The 12,183-nt window shown below is 36.6% G+C and overlaps 4 non-coding genes across 4 annotated transcripts; all 4 read right to left on the reverse strand.

The window, feature by feature from the left end:
• Positions 1-442: 442 nt before the first annotated feature.
• On the reverse strand, positions 443-514 carry Trnay-gua. The gene has a single exon. It is a non-coding gene; the product is annotated as a tRNA-Tyr (tRNA).
• Positions 515-1,518: 1,004 nt separating this feature from the next.
• Trnac-gca lies at positions 1,519-1,590 on the reverse strand. The gene has a single exon. It is a non-coding gene; the product is annotated as a tRNA-Cys (tRNA).
• A 466-nt stretch (positions 1,591-2,056) lies between these two features.
• Positions 2,057-2,128, reverse strand: Trnac-gca. The gene has a single exon. It is a non-coding gene; the product is annotated as a tRNA-Cys (tRNA).
• Positions 2,129-12,084: 9,956 nt separating this feature from the next.
• On the reverse strand, positions 12,085-12,157 carry Trnat-agu. Its single transcript has one exon. It is a non-coding gene; the product is annotated as a tRNA-Thr (tRNA).
• Between the last annotated feature and the right edge of the window lie 26 nt (positions 12,158-12,183).

Consider the following 12,183-nt stretch of genomic DNA (forward strand, 5'->3'; position numbering starts at 1 on the left):
ATAACAAATTTTGTGCTGAATCTATCAAATATTTTTTAATTTGATTAGAATTGGACATGAAGCCCTGCGTTGATAAGCTAAGCTGATCTGTTTTGGGATCTTGTATTTCAAAATTGCTTTCACTATTCGCTCATCTTTCCCTAATTTTATTAAGCATACAGAATAATAGCAGAAAGTTTGTGTTCAAAAACGGCAAGGAATCCGATGTCGATGCTTGATCACATTGAATAAAATAAACAGACTTTACACAACAGCTAATTTGGTTTCTTGGTAGAAAAGAAATAAGATCTAAATGAGAAACATGGTGTGCTTCAATAACCGTACGTACAATTTCTGAAATATCTCAATTTTTTTAGTATTTCTTGAGTACGTATAGTTTAGGAAATTCCATAATACGCAATCTTATTCACTCAGTTTTTTTATTATATCAATTTTAATCACAAGGGGGCACCCAGGTTTGAACTGGGGACATTTCGATCTACAGTCGAATGCTCTACCACTGAGCTATACCCCCTTGATCAGTTAAAAAGATGACAAAATAACAAATTTTGTGCTGAATCTATCAAATATTTTTTAATTTGATTAGAATTGGACATGAAGCCCTGCGTTGATAAGCTAAGCTGATCTGTTTTGGGATCTTGTATTTCAAAATTGCTTTCACTATTCGCTCATCTTTCCCTAATTTTATTAAGCATACAGAATAATAGCAGAAAGTTTGTGTTCAAAAACGGCAAGGAATCCGATTTCGATGCTTGATCACATTAAATAAAATAAACAGACTTTACACAACAGCTAATTTGGTTTCTTGGTAGAAAAGAAATTAGATCTAAATGAGAAACATGGTGTGCTTCAATAACCGTACGTACAATTTCAGAAATAACTAAATTTTTTTAGTATTTCTTGAGTACATATAGTTTAGGAAATTCCATAATCCGAAATTTTATTCACTCAGTTTTTTTATTATATCAATTATAATCACAAGTGGTCACCCAGGTTTGAACTGGGGACATTTCGATCTGCAGTCGAATGCTGTACCACTGAGCAAGAACCCCTTGTTCGGTTAAAAAGAGGACAAAATAACAAAGTTTGTGCTGAATCTATCAAATATTTTTTAATTTGATTAGAATTGGACATGAAGCCCTGCGTTGATAAGCTAAGCTGATCTGTTTTGGGATCTTGTATTTCAAAATTGCTTTCACTATTCGCTCATCTTTCCCTAATTTTATTAAGCATCCAGAATAATAGCAGAAAGTTTGTGTTCAAAAACGGCAAGGAATCCAATTTCGATAATTGATCACATTGAATAAAATAAACAGACTTTACACAACAGCTAATTTGGTTTCTTGGTAGAAAAGAAATTAGATCTAAATGAGAAACATGTTGTGCTTCAATAACCGTACGTACAATTTCTGAAATAACTAAATTTTTTTAGTATTTCTTGAGTACGTATAGTTTAGGAATTTCAATAATCCGTAAGCTTCTTCACTCAGTTTTTTTATTATATCAATTATAATCACAAGGGGGCACCCAGGTTTGAACTGGGGACATTCCGATCTGCAGTCGACTGCTCTACCACTGAGCTATACCCCCTTGATCAGTTATTAAGAGGACAAAATAACAAATTTTGTGCTGAATCTATCAAATATTTTTTAATTTGATTAGAATTGGACATGAAGCCCTGCGTTGATAAGCTAAGCTGATCTGTTTTGGGATCTTGTATATAAAAATTGCTTTCACTATTCGCTCATCTTTCCCTAATTTTATTAAGCATACAGAATAATAGCAGAAAGTTTGTGTTCAAAAACGGCAAGGAATCCGATTTCGATGCTTGATCACATTAAATAAAATAAACAGACTTTACACAACAGCTAATTTGGTTTCTTGGTAGAAAAGAAATTAGATCTAAATGAGAAACATGTTGTGCTTCAATAACCGTCCGTACAATTTCAGAAATAACTCATTTTTTTTTGTATTTCTTGAGTACGTATAGTTTAGGAATTTCCATAATCCGTAAGCTTATACAATCAGTTTTTTTATTATATCAATTATAATCACAAGTGGGCACCCAGGTTTGAACTAGGGACAATTCGATCTGCAGTCGAATGCTCTACCACTGAGCTATACCCCCTTGATCGGTTATAAAGAGGACAACATAACAAATTTTGTGCTCAATCTATCAAATATTTTTTAATTTGATTAGAATTGGACATGAAGCCCTGCGTTGATAAGCTAAGCTGATCTGTTTTGGGATCTTGTATTTCAAAATTGCTTTCACTATTCGCTCATCTTTCCCTAATTTTATTAAGCATACAGAATAATAGCAGAAAGTTTGTGTTCAAAAACGGCAAGGAATCCGATTTCGATGCTTGATCACATTAAATAAAATAAACATACTTTACACAACAGCTAATTTGGTTTCTTGGTAGAAAAGAAATTAGATCTAAATGAGAAACATGGTGTGCTTCAATAACCGTACGTACAATTTCAGAAATAACTCAATTTTTTTAGTATTTCTTGAGTACGTATAGTTTAGGAAATTCTTTAATCCGTAAGCTTATTCACTCAGTTTTTTTATTATATCAATTATAATCACAAGGGGCACCCAGTTTGAACTGGGGACATTTTTTTTTTTTTTGTAAAATTCTCTTTTATTTTCTGTTAATTTTCAATTTTCAAAAAACAAAACAAACAAAAGCAAACAAAAACAAACAAATAATGTCACCCCTCGGATGCAGACGTTATTAGGGCAGAGAAAAGAAAATTTGGCAATGGGGGTCTTAGTGCAAAACAGAAACAAAAACAAGCAAATGCAAGGGATCATAGGTTGTGCTAAACAAAAATAAACAAAAGTAAACAATAGCAGATGACATTGGGGTAGGATATTACAATAAACAAAAATAAACAAAGATTTTACATATTTAGGTATTAAATAAAACACAAACAAACTAAATGAACAAAATGAAAGTAAAATATAGGAAAAGATAAAAAAGAATGGTGGATTTAACTATGGGGGTAAAGTGTTTTCCATAAGCTCTCTACTTCTTCTTGATTTGGGGTACGTTGATGGTTCCTTTCCTTCCAGTTGATGAAGATGTAGGCAGCCAGAAGAGTAAACGCTTGCCGGAGATTCCCTATTGGCCCAAAATGACCACGAATCAGATCTTCTTTTGATGTCTTGCAGCCCTTTTGACGCATGATTCCTTCCAACCAGCTCCAAACGGTGAGGCGTTCAGGACACTGGAACATCAGATGCTCATCGGTTTCGGGGTCTTCATGGCAGATTGGGCATTTTGCGTCCTTGTTGGGATCCAACCGATGGCATCTGGTCCTGGTAGGCAGAAGTCGCTGGTCTAACAGGAACATGGTCTATCTGATGTTACTAGGAAGGGCTGCAGTCGCCTTCCAGATTCGTGGCCAATCCAGATTAGGCCTCAGGATCTCCAGCTTTCCCATTGTCGTCACCTCCAGGACCCAATGGTTGTAAGTTTTCCGATGAACCATTGGATTCCCCTGCACCAGGATTGAAGATGCAAAGAGTTGCTTGATTTGATGCAGGGGTTCCTGAAGGTAATAGGGCCTCTTCATGACTGCTACGGGTACGGTGTTGTCCTTGTAGAGTGGCAATAAGGTTCGGAGAGGGAAGGACATCCAATACCGAAGTAGAGAGCTTTCTGGGCTGTTGGGGCCTGTCAGGACTTTATACATGGGGCACAGGAAAAGGGAACGGTAAAACAGGTGTGTGTTGACCATTCCCAGTCCCCCTTGTTTGACAGTACGGTATATTACAGTTTTTTTCGGCCTTTCTACTTTTCCCATCCATAGGAACTTCATGACAGCCTTTGAAACCTGGTCAGCTATATTTGGATTACAAGGTAATACCTGTGCAATATACACAGTTCCCGAGAGAGCCTTCGACTTGAGGAAAATCACCTTTTGGTAAATATTAAAACGTCGACAGGCATTCTCTCGCAGAATACAATTTAGAGAGCCGAATGCATCATTCCAGACCCTACCAGCTGTCTCGACTATGGAGTGAGAGAATTTAATTCCTAACAGGGACAATGTTGGTGCTGACACAAGCCACTCAAGAGGCCAAATTGATCTAGAGCTCCAAGTCCCGAGTCCCAGGGCTTTTGTTTTCTCCTTATTCATCCTTGCCTTTGTCCACTGACAGAACAAGTCAAGGACTTGTCCTGCCCTGGTAAAATCTTCGTCACATGAAACGAAAATGGTGACGTCATCCACAAAGGCTCTGACAGTGAGTTTTTCATTAAACAATGATATACCCTTGAGAGCTCGAGATAAACGCACAAGTAATGGCTCAATGTATAGAACGAAGAGATGGACAGATAGGGGGCATCCCTGGCGAATCGACTGAATATCATAAATCACCCCAGCCACCTCTGATCCGTTGAGGATTGACATTCCTGTTACAGAATACATAGTCTGTAACCAACGGAGAAAAGTGGTGGGGTAACCCATAACATCCAGAATCCTCCAGAGGACTTCCCTGTTAACCAGGTCGTAGGCCTTTTCAAAGTCAACTCCAACAATGGCAGCGCCCATACCCCGAATCGAAGAGTTGGAAGAGTCATGACATCCCCGGTTATCAACGAATTGAATGACATCTCTGTAAAGACTTAAATTATCAAAAATCAATCTACCAGGTACCCCACCTTTTTGATGAGGTCCTATGGTAGAAGATAGTGTCTGCCTCAATCGTCTCGCTAAGACAGATGCCATGACTTTGTAGTCACAATTCAAAAGAGAAATTGGCCGAAAATTAGAAATTCCACAAAGTCCCGAAGACTTAGGAATTAGCCTGATCGCCGCTTGGCCCTGCGAAGACGTCAGAGTTTCCCTTTCCAGGATATGATTAAACATATCCAAGAAGTGGGGTGTGATCACGCCCCAAAATTCTACGTAAAACTCGTAAGGAATGCCATCAGTGCCAGGGGACTTGTTTGACTTCATTGCTATTAGAGCAGCTCTAATCTCAAGAAGGAAAATTGGTGCTGTTAGGTTTGGGGTTGGCTTAAAGCAATCTCTTACTCCTTCAAGGAACTCAGACCCTGCCAGTATGTCAGGAGAAGGTTGAGTCTTAAATATTTTTGTAAAATGAGCAACAATTTCTGCTGAAATTTCCTCTTTGGTCGATAAGCAAGTGCCATTGGGGGCAATGATCTTATCAATCCAACATTTTCGATAATTATTAACATTTTCGATAATTATTCCTGGCACGATTTATGTGAAAAATACTTGCTTCCTCTACATCTGGCCCTTCGAAGCAGCGGGAACGAATCCCATACCCTTTGAGTGTGCTCTCCTCCCAAGACTTTGAGAATTTTCTCAACTGTTGAAAGGCAACCCAATCAAAGGTATCTGCTTCGGCCATTTCCTGTATGCAAGATTGATAGAAAAACTTAGTTTCTCTTATCAGCCTTGCTCTTTGCCTGGAATAATCCACCGAAATACGCTTGATACCCGGTTTCAGGACACTCTCCCACCAATTTGCTACATTACTTTCCCTAAGAGGATGATTAGCAGATTCCTGAATGAAATTGGTTACGTATTTCTGAAAACCTTCTTCTGACAATATTGAAGTATTTAGTTTCCACAATCCGGCAGGTGGTCTGCTACGATTTGGGAGATCAAGATTGCAAGTAAGTGTGGATTGTACCGACTGATGGTCACTAATCGATAAAGGCTGCAAACAAATATTTAAAAATTTATCCGCAAACGATCGACTAGCATAAATCCTATCAAGCATAGAAGAACCGTCGTGGTAATGGAAAGTGTGGCCCGGATCACTATGATTTAGCTTTTTTTCAGATGTCTACCAGATCAAGACCAGTAACCATCTCCTTCAAAGCATAGCTAACAACACTACTTGGGACAGGGAGGGATTGGATATTTGCCCTATCTTGGATGTCGTCAACACAATTAAAATCGCCCATCAACACGAAGGGCAGTCGAGTGGTAACCGAGTAGGCAGGAACGGTTTGACGAAGAAAATTGTTTCTCTCATTCTTTACCTGCTTACCTGACGGGGCATAGATATTAATAAACGTAAAACATTTTACGTCAATGGAGATAAGCCTTCCGTCAGGTTCAAGAAGCAGTCGAGAATACTCCAGACCATGTCTAACTAGAATGGCTGTTCCTTTTTTGTTGGGACCGACATTTGCTAGCAAGAGGTAACAGCTTTCAATAATTGGGCAAGAGTGAAAGGCTTGAAGTCCTACGATATCTAAATTACTGTCCCTGCAGAAATTTAAAAGAATTTGACGTCGCTCGACTGATCGAATACCCCCAATGTTGATAGAAGCGATTTTTAATTGTGAAGTCATGTGTTAGGTTTTTTGAGTACGGGAATGCCTGAAGTGGGTTTCGAATTTTGGGGCGTCAGGGTAGGTTTAAATCGTTTACTTCGTGGTACCGTGGGGATTTTCAGGGGGTCCTTAGTTTTGTCTGGATCAGTGGTATCAATTTCCCCCGTGTCGGGTTCCATTGATTCCATGATAATTGTCACTGTTTCCTGGTCTTCTGTCTCTGTGTGAGGTGCTGCTATTTTGGATTTAATAATTGGTTTCAAAGGATTGTCTTTCGGAGGTACAGATGCGGGAGTGGTAGCGGTGTCACATTCCATGGTTTCAATTTCCAAATTATTAGTACTTCCTGAGAGTGAATCTTGTGATTCACTCCCCAGAGGTACCTGGGAAACCATGGAATTTGCTACCACGTGAATTACTACGGGTGTCTGTTTAATAGTCTCTGTCTTTTTAGTCTTTTTGGCAACAGGTTTTTGGACAATGGTGGGTTCCTGGTTTCGTTTTAAAGTTGGGCAGTCGTAGCTAAAGTGTGTCTCTTCGTCGCAAAGTCTGCAAGTGGGCTTTTGTCCGTCATACTTTACCATGGCACGATAACTGCCAATGGTAATGTATGAGGGAATGTTTTTCGTCACCGTCATTCTTACAATCATCCAAGTTGCTAGGACAGGGTATAAAACTTCATCCTCTGCCACCCGATAGCGCTCCCACCGAGCTTCAATTACATTTCCAAATTCCTTAAAACGTGTGTGAACTACTCCCAAGTCTAAGTTCTGTGGAATCCCTGCAATTCGAACAAATTTCTCTTGGATATTGCTATCCTTTATCACTACACTAACTTCTTTCCCCTCCAATTCGGTCCTGACGATACCACTGTGTTGGGACAAAAAACTTGAGGTATATGCCTCTGACGTAAACGTAATTCTAGCGACCTGGTTTCTCGTATCTAGCACAGCAACTAGGCCTAAGAGATCCTGAGCATCAACCTTCAAACTACGCACAAAACCATGAACCGTACGCATACTCAATTTCGGGAATTGAACCCCAAAATCAATATCTACACTATTGAGCCACTTGGCAGCCATTGTCCCCTAGACAATGTAAACAAACTGCCAAAAAAGGGGAGGGGAAGGACCCCACACACGTAAACAAACACGACAAATAAAACAATTGGCAACAAAACACTACAAAAACAGCTAAACTATACAAAATAAACCCTCAAAACACGAATATAACAACAAAAAGTAATAAAAAATAACAAAAACTCACAAAATGATGGAAAAACGGGAGAACACAAAAAGACGTCTGCATCCGACGCAGCGTACGAGGTTAACTGACCTATCTCTAACTCTAATTCGGACCTCCTTGCCACTAATGACTACAGATTCTTTTGCACTAAATTTATTCAAGAATTCAATATGGTCTTTGACGGTCTTGAACCCAATTCGGAAAACGCAAAAGGCTCGCCCTGGTAGGCGAGAAACAGCATCAAAGATGCTGTCATATTCATTACTATAATGCTCGAAACATTCGTAGAATTCAGGCCTGGTCACTTCAGTTTTACCAAAAGAGATTTCGGCAGTACGTGGCCAGACGTCTGGGGATTCCGTTCCCATTTTACCCACAACAAAGGGTCAAAGAGGCGGAAAAAATGCAAAAAAGAAAAAAAAAGGGCCAATACCAAAATGGCGCCTTAAACAAACAAGGGAAACAAACGACTTACAAGATACAATACAACCAAAAGAGAAAAAGAAAAAAAAAGAACAAAACAGTTTTTTTGGACTCACCGCAAGATGTCACTCTTGGGAGATCAGTTAGACACGTCTGTTAACAGACGAACGCGCTAGCCAGCACAGAAATTAAAGTTCACAAGAATTTTCTAAAAGGTCCCAACGAGACTCGAAATCGTGATTTTTTTTTTTTATTAATTTTTTTTTACACTTCCCTTGTTGGTGTTTAAAAAATAGCTATCAGTGTGTACGAGATGAAATATTAAAATTCACCCCTAGATGGCGTTTAATAAAGTATCAAAATTCACCACGAGATGGTTTTAACTAAAACTTTGATTCATTTTCGAAACTCTTGCTGGTTATAAAAGGTTTGATGCCAACTGCATCCCGTATTCCCAAGCGGTCACCCTTCTAGGTACTTTTTTTTTAATGAAATATCAAAATTCACCCCTAGATGGCGTATAATAAAGTATCAAAATTCACCACGAGATGGTTTTAACTAAAACTTTGATTTATTTTCGAAACTCTTGCTGGTTATAAAAGGTTTGATGCCAACTGCATCCCGTATTCCCAAGCGGTCACCCTTCTAGGTACTTTTTTTTTTTTTTACAGCATCCCGTATTCCCAAGCGGTCACCCTTGTAGGTACTTTTTTTTTTTTTTTTATGGTCACCCTTCTAGGTACTTTTTTTTTTTTATTCTCGCTAGATGGCACTACTCCATGTTTACAAATTTTAGCTTCTAAACCATTTTTGGTAAAGGGGGTATTTTCTTAATTCATTCTCTAAAATTTTAATTGAGTTGATAAAATAACATGTAAAATTTGTTTTTTTCCTCTTTTTCCATACAATTAAACTTAGATTAGCTGCTAAAAATATTGCTTTATTTTGGCTTTCCTTCGGATTAGCGGGGAAATCAAATAAATAAATTTGTTGTGCAGTTGGAATGAAAGTGTTACCGTATATTGATGAAATTTTCCTTATAACAATTTTTACTGCTGGTTTTGTTACTTTGCAATTGAATAAATGGTCTAGGTTTTCCTGTTCGTCGCACTGGTCACATTTTGGGTTGATTTCCTGCTTGAATTTGATCAATCTGTCTTTTGTTGGAAGAATGTTGTGTATTTGTAAAAACATGTGTTCTTTTAATTGAGGAGATAAAAATTTTTTTGTCATTGCTTTAAAACCAGATTTATAATTTACATTTGGCATTTTTAAAATGATTTTTGGAGGATTTTGTTCAATCAAAATTAGACTAGAGTAAATTTCTTTGGCTGTAATTTTCTGGGTTAGGTTCTTCTTTCCTGACAATTTTATGATGGATTCGATTGACGACATTAAAAACTTCGGAGGTGTTTCACAGTTTGGTCCTGGTTTCACTGGAAAAATATTTCTTAACCGAAGACCAATCCAATATTTTAAAACTTTAACATTTTCACAATTTTTTGTGTTTGTGAATTGATTTAAAATTGTTTTTAAGAATAGGGAATATACTTAACTTTTACATTTACAAGATTTAAACCTCCTTCTGATACGCTTTGGTATAGCTCCTTTTTTGCTATGGTTTCTAGCTGATGCCTCCATATAAAATTGTGTCCTAATTGTTGAATTTTGTCTGAATTTTCTTTGGGTACTGGTAAAATTTTGGCTAAGTGTGATAACTTAGGAACAATAAAACTGTTAAAAAATATTACTTTTTGTTGTATTGTAAGCAGTCTGTTAAAAGTGTTTTGAATAGTTTGCTGTATTTTTGTAACTAGTGTGGTGCAGTTTTTGTCAATGGTTGTTTAAATGTTTTGGTGCCAATGTATTCCTAGCATTTTCATTTCCACCACTGAGTTAATCCAGGTAGCTGGCCATTGGCTTACTTCTGCCCATCTACCTATTTTTAAAAGATGGGATTTCGTTTGATTGATTCTTGAATTTGTGGCTTTCTCGAAGACATCAATGCATTGTTCAAGTTTTGTAAGTTGCTCTGGGTTGTTGATAAATATTGAAATGTCGTCTACGAAAGCACTCACTTGGTGACTTGCCTGGGCTATTTTTATTGGTTTAATGTGCTTCTTTATTAATCTTAGAAAGGGCTCAATAAAAAGAATATATAAATACATTGCCAATGGGCATCCTTGTCTTACCCCTCTTTGTAGGTAAATTTTTTTCTCCAAATGCCTTGTTGATAAAAACTTTACTAGTTGAGCTTTCGTATAAAATTTTAATATAATTAATAAATGTGTCCTGGAATCCAAATTTCAATAACACTTGATATAAAAAGGTCCGATCTACCATGTCATAAGCTTTTTCGAAATCAAGACTTACAATTGCTGCACCTATTGTTCTGTTTCTACACAGAAATTCTTTTCCTAGTTTACTGTCATATTGCTCTTGGGTTGAAAAATGTTCAATAAGATTTCTAAATGTTATTAAATTCTGGGCTTATATCTCTGTTTTTAATTCCACCGGTTTGTTCTTCACTGATAATATTCGGTAAAATATTTTTAAGTCTTAAAGTTAAAATTTTTGCTAAAATTTTGTAGTCTGAACATAAAAGGCTAATTGGTCTCCAATTTCCTAATACGCTTCTGCTACCTCCTTTGTGTATAAGAGTTATTATTCCAGTGGATTGTGTCTTACTAATATTTTGAGAGTTTAAAATAAACCTGTACATTTCCGTAATTTCATTCTTTAAAAGAGACCAAACTTTACTAGTTGAGCTTTCGTATAAAATTTTAATATAATTAACAAGATTCCTTCGGTAATGTCCTTCGGGCAATTTTTTTGAAAAAAAATTGTCTATAGACATGTAACGTGGGCCAAAGATACACAGATTTTGGATCCAAGATTTCTAAATTTCAATCAATTTATAGTGTTCATCTGCTGTAGTCTACTGTCCGGAATTAGCAACACGGGAGCTTATGTAAAAAAATGAAAATGCAATAACGAATTTGAAGAATTTTATACAACAAATGTACTACCGAATGCAATAATTTTTTAAAATACACTTCTGGGAATCTAACCATATCAATATTGGCTAGGATAATGTAAGTTTAAGACCTATTAAGCGACTTTAAAAAATTTTCCAAAAATTAAAAAACAATGACATTTGAAGAAAAAATGTTTTATTTCCGCATGAGTATTGAACAATTAAACTTAATGATGCCAGCGCAACACCTTTCCACTACGCTGTTATTGACATAATGCGACTAGTATGAATAGCAGTTTAATTTTACATCATCTGCAGCAGTATACTGTCCGGAATTAGCAACACGGGGACTTATGTAAAAAAAAATGAGAATGCAATCGTAAATTAGATGAAGATTTTTCCTCAAAAATAGACAACAAATTGAATTGTCTTGTAAAAGCAATTTCAGGGAATGTAACCATTTAAATATTACTTAGGATAGTTTAAGTTAAAGACATACTAAGCGACTTAAAAATTTAACAAAATATACGCATAAAAAGGAAAAAACTAAATAAATCTTGTGTTTCAAAGAGTATTGATCCATTGATCTTGGTGATATGAGCCCAACACCATAACCAACACCACAACATAAACATGGTGTGCTTCAATAACCGTACGTACAATTTCAGAAATAAATCAATTGATTAAGTATTTCTTGAGTATACAAAGTCTTGGAAATTCCATGATCCGTAAGTTCATTCACTTAGTGTCATTTATTACATTAATAATAAGCACAAGGGGGCACCCAGGTTTGAAATCAGTACATCCCAATCTGCAGAAGAATGCTATACCACTGAGCTATACCCTCTTGATCAGTTAAAAGAGGACAAAATGACAAATTTTGTGCTGAATCTATCAAAAAAATGAGAATGCAATCGTGAATTAGATGAAGATTGATGATAGATGATTGAAGATAGATGAAGACATGTGATAATATCATAATTTTGTAACAAAATTATTGTCATTAGACTAGATATCGTATATCAATTTATACAAACTTTTACAGACAATATCTATTTCTTCCCTAAAAATTCACACAGAAATTAATATTCACTAGAATTTTCTAAAAGGTCCCAACGAGACTCGAACTCGTGATCTCCTGCTTACTAGGCAGGCGCTTTGCCATCTAAGCCATGCGACCATTGATGTAATTAAGCTGTTGACAAT

This window comes from Daphnia magna, linkage group LG7, assembly GCF_020631705.1.
Source record: "Daphnia magna isolate NIES linkage group LG7, ASM2063170v1.1, whole genome shotgun sequence".
NCBI lineage: Eukaryota > Metazoa > Arthropoda > Branchiopoda > Diplostraca > Daphniidae > Daphnia > Daphnia magna.